This window comes from Dasypus novemcinctus, chromosome 7, assembly GCF_030445035.2.
Source record: "Dasypus novemcinctus isolate mDasNov1 chromosome 7, mDasNov1.1.hap2, whole genome shotgun sequence".
NCBI classification, from domain to species: domain Eukaryota; kingdom Metazoa; phylum Chordata; class Mammalia; order Cingulata; family Dasypodidae; genus Dasypus; species Dasypus novemcinctus.
In genome coordinates this window covers 60,763,080-60,767,414 of record NC_080679.1, presented here as the reverse complement: position 1 = coordinate 60,767,414, position 4,335 = coordinate 60,763,080, and the positions used below count along the sequence as shown (strand labels likewise).

At 36.4% G+C, this 4,335-nt stretch overlaps 1 long non-coding RNA gene across 1 annotated transcript; it reads right to left on the bottom strand.

Annotated features, from left to right (window-relative positions):
• Nucleotides 1–427: 427 nt before the first annotated feature.
• Nucleotides 428–4,035, bottom strand: LOC139439308 (uncharacterized). The gene is made up of 3 exons (XR_011649246.1): nt 3,298–4,035; nt 2,061–2,266; nt 428–1,620 (listed from the first exon to the last, which is right to left on the bottom strand). It is a non-coding gene; the product is annotated as an uncharacterized lncRNA (long non-coding RNA).
• Nucleotides 4,036–4,335: the final 300 nt, after the last annotated feature.

The window sequence follows — 4,335 nt, the reverse complement described above, 5'->3', positions numbered from 1 at the left end:
GCTACTAAACTCAACTTTCTGCTGCAATAACTCACTGTTTTCCCAACTCACTGCCAGGACCAAATAAATTGGAGCATATTTTTTCCTGGAAAATATTAAAATGATCATCCTCAATAAATGTTATTTTGACCTTCAGATATTTCTCATATGTGGGGGTCCAGCGGGTTCCCAGCACCAGTCCCCCTCCTTAAGGGAAACTCAGCCCACAGTACACAGCCACCTGCATACTCCAGGGCACAAGTTAAAATGTAACAAACCTCTTCACAGGGAAATAATGTACAGATGGTATCTGAGACTACTTTTCTCCAGGCTGTACACTTACTTCGTACAATATCACCATACCCCATGTATGTGCTTCTGTTGTGGAATTTAAGAGAAGTTCAATTATTTTAGTATAGAGAGGCCAGGACTCAGGAATGATTTTGAGAAGGAAAAATGGTTTATTGACGGCCGGCCGGACTCGGGAGCTTTCTGTTTGAATCCCGAGCCCGGAACAAGATTTTCAAACGTCTTTTATACAGAGAGGAAAGGCCAAATGGTCCCTTTGTTTCAGTTCTCAATAGGCTTCAATTAGCATATATCTCTTTCACATCTTAGGTAAGCTTTTAGCAAGGACTCCAGACATTTTAGATAAGCCTTGGTTTTTGCATTTCCCCTAAATACTTAAAGTTTATAGCCCTTGCTTTGTTAAACATTTCCTGGGACTGGAGCCTGTTTGCCATTTTCCCTAAGGGCAGGACTGCAGCCTCTTATCTTTCCACACTCACAAGTCAAACAGCTTAGTTATTTCTGAAGAGACAAAGAGCCTTCCACCCATAGCCCACATCATTCCCCCCCTTTGTCAAAGTTTACTTGCTAAGCTTTGGCATAATTATTGTTGGAGCTATGAGGTGGATGACTGTTTGTTGTCTTGACTGATTATTTATCAGTCTTTAGTACAGCATCAAGGACCGTTTTTAGAAGTTTAGAGCTTTTCATTCTGGACAGCAGAATCTTGGGCAGGGGCCTCTTGCAGTTATTCTGCTGCCACTGGCACTCACGTGGATTTCTAGTGAGGTTCCAGATCCATCTATTACCTTTATTTTACTCTTAAAGAGTTTACACCTTTAATTTAAAAGGGGTGCTGAAGGGAGACGGATCTCTTTTCTGTAACTGCTTCCTGCTGGCCATGGGCTGTAGTCATTGCCTAATAAGGTGTAAAACTCTTTAATTTATTCTAACTGGAGGAAGATGGATCTGGCATTCTGTACGAAGTTGGATGAAGTTTTCATATGGTTAATTAGATGTTCACTCTGAAAGAAACAAACTTAATTAAAATTTTGGAATACCTGTTTTTAAAAGAGGACACATTGGATTACAGAGGTAGACAAGGTTAGGTGCCTATAAAGATGGCATTCCTTAAAAGCTGGTGGGAACAGCATATATATTCTTTTTTTTAAGTTATCCATCTTTAGAGAGAAATTGCAACAGACACTTAGCTTTGTCTGAAGACACATTCCAAGCTGTTCAATGATTGACACTCATTCGCTCTGTCAGATGCTCCTGGTGAACTGGCACTCCTTGGGCAACTGGCTTCACTCAGGATTAGAACACTAATTTGGAAATACTCTTAGTTTTCACCTGTGAGAGTGATCAGAACTACAGAATAAAGATTTTTACACCTTGGTTTTCATTGTACAATTTCTAGCAATTTTGACTTGTTCAATAGGTGACTCACCATCAGCAAGCAAGCCTCACTTTTGCTAACTGGGACTGGCTGAGACTGCCACCTTATTCTATAGACATGTTATTAACTGTTTAAAAAATGATTTTACCAGGAATTTAACATGTCTAATATACTCCTGCACTTGATCCAAAATAGAAAAGATAACATTACAATTATTAGGCATATATTTAGTACAGGATAAAAGTACAGCACTTAATATTAACTAATGTATTACTTAATGCATAAGGATTCAGAGTTGCCATTATTAGTTTTGAGTTTCAGGTTTGTAATACTTTACATGTTATCTCTCCATGAGAGCAGGCCATAATGCCAATTGTGTTTAAGTTTTACTCACAGTCTCCTGGTATCATGGCTCCACTTAGCATGTTCTTCAACGCAGTGAGCAAGTTGCAGCATCCTTCCAGTATTCCAGAGATTTTCCAGTATTCTACTAGCCTGGTGCATAGCGCTCTCTGGCACCATGGAACAGTGCCAGTCTGGAAGCGATATCCATTGTACACTTGGCTGTACCGAGTCATTATTGGCTGCAGGAGCTTGAAACTGCAATATAGTTTCCATCAACTTCAGGAGCAGAACCAGAGACTGATATAGCACATATTTTTAATTGAGGGGTCAGTGACCAGCCTAGCCAATAACTCACATGGAGAGGCCACCTGTAATGTATACAAGGCCTGGTTCGAATGCACAAGAGTTTGACAATGTTAAAGTTTATTCCTTGTTTTATATATATTTTAAACAACTTAACGCAATACATATATCAAATGACTATTTACTTACACAATTTTACTATGAAGATAACAGTAGGTGCTTTACTTTAGTAATAGAGGAAAAATATTATTTTTCATTGTTAGAATGAAAACAATTTTTCCAATAGAATCAAGACAACTTTTTATTACCATTTACTTAAATGTGTATTTTGCAGTGGCCTTCAGACAGGTTTATTATCATGAAGTTATTTCTGCTACCAATACCAATCTAAGTTTCTTTAGTTAACAATAACTTCTACAACTAGAACTATTTAAACATTTTCAGTTTGGAAGATGTTTTACAAACTCTTTATAATTGACTATAACCACATTGAGTAGCCACCTCATGTTTAAATAAACTTACTAAATTACAATTACCAATGAAAGAAATTTACTCTCTATTTAAGAGAGCATATCTACAATCTTTTCCCTTTAGCCTAATTTCACCAATGTGAACTTACAATTTTCACTTACAATTTTCATTACTGTAAAGATTTTGTACATATGTTAATTTAGTTTATAAATTAACTATGGGAGATTACACTCAAGTTAAATAAAATTGAAACCATAATAGTTTATGCAAGGAATGTTCTCTTTTTCCCTTACAGGAAGCTAAAAACTTCTTTTCTTTAAGTTATGAAAATTATTAATTTAAAAGCATAACTGACTACCAGGTTTTAAAACACATGCATACTGACTTCCAGGTTTCAAAACACATTACACAATTACTTAATTTTTTAAAATCATAACCCAGGAAAGATCTCTCCATAGTTTTTATGGACTTTCCTTTACTTACTGAAATTTGTTAATAGAGCCACTAATTACCTTATTTTGTTGGAAAGAAATCTTCTGGAAGAAAATAAGGCTCACCAGATTGTGGAGAAGAAAATACTTTATTCTCAATCTTGCAAGAAGGGGCGCAGAGCCAGATATGGCTGGTGCCCCGAACAAAGAAAAATGACACAATTTATACCCCTAAGCCTAGCATGCAAGCTCTTCCTGTTTTTCCATAGATTGGATACTTCAGAAGTTACAGCTTATCTGAGATTTAACTTTCCCACGCAAAAGTTTGATTTAACTGCTTCTTCTATCACATTCCAACCATTTTAGTTTTTACCTGCTCCCCCCCTTTGTCAAATAAGGAATAGAATTTAGTGCTGAAATGGCACCGACTTAGTTAGCTCCTTCTTGGGCATCCTTCCACTGCCCATAGGATTGGCCTAAACTGGTCTCCTCCACTGCTGTCCAACCCGGGAGTGGGAGACTGAGGCAGCAGGCCGCCGGGTTACATCAACATTTTTCTTCTGTGAAAATTAACCTAATCTTTGTTTTTTTTTTTTTTTTTTTTTTCAATTTATGGCTGACAAAGGTTTAAACTGGGAAATTACCAGGCAAACTGATTCTTAATTCCCTAGCCTAGTAGATAGGTTTAATCTGCCACACCTAGTCTTGCCTTAAAAGCTCTTGCAAAGAGGAGGCCCTTTCCCAATTGTTTCCATAATCAGATTTCTATGACTTTTTCATCCTGCTTAGTTCAATTTGGGCTTTAAGAATATTTATAAATATAACTGCATATTTTTTAACAATTTGAGCAAATAGGCAGACATGAATAGTTTGACACAACAACATGACTTTAGTTACTTTAAACTTTTCAAAGACTTTTGAAACTCTTCTTAATTTGCACTATGACCATGCAGTTTACCACAAGAATTTTCTTTCTTACTTAATGGATTGTAATAACCAAAATGTTCTCAATGCCTTAGCACCATTTTGTTTTAGAACTTTATATTTTACCTTGAAATTAGCAGAATTTTGGATAAGCAACAAGATTAGTTTTATATATATTTACTGAGGCTATTTGAA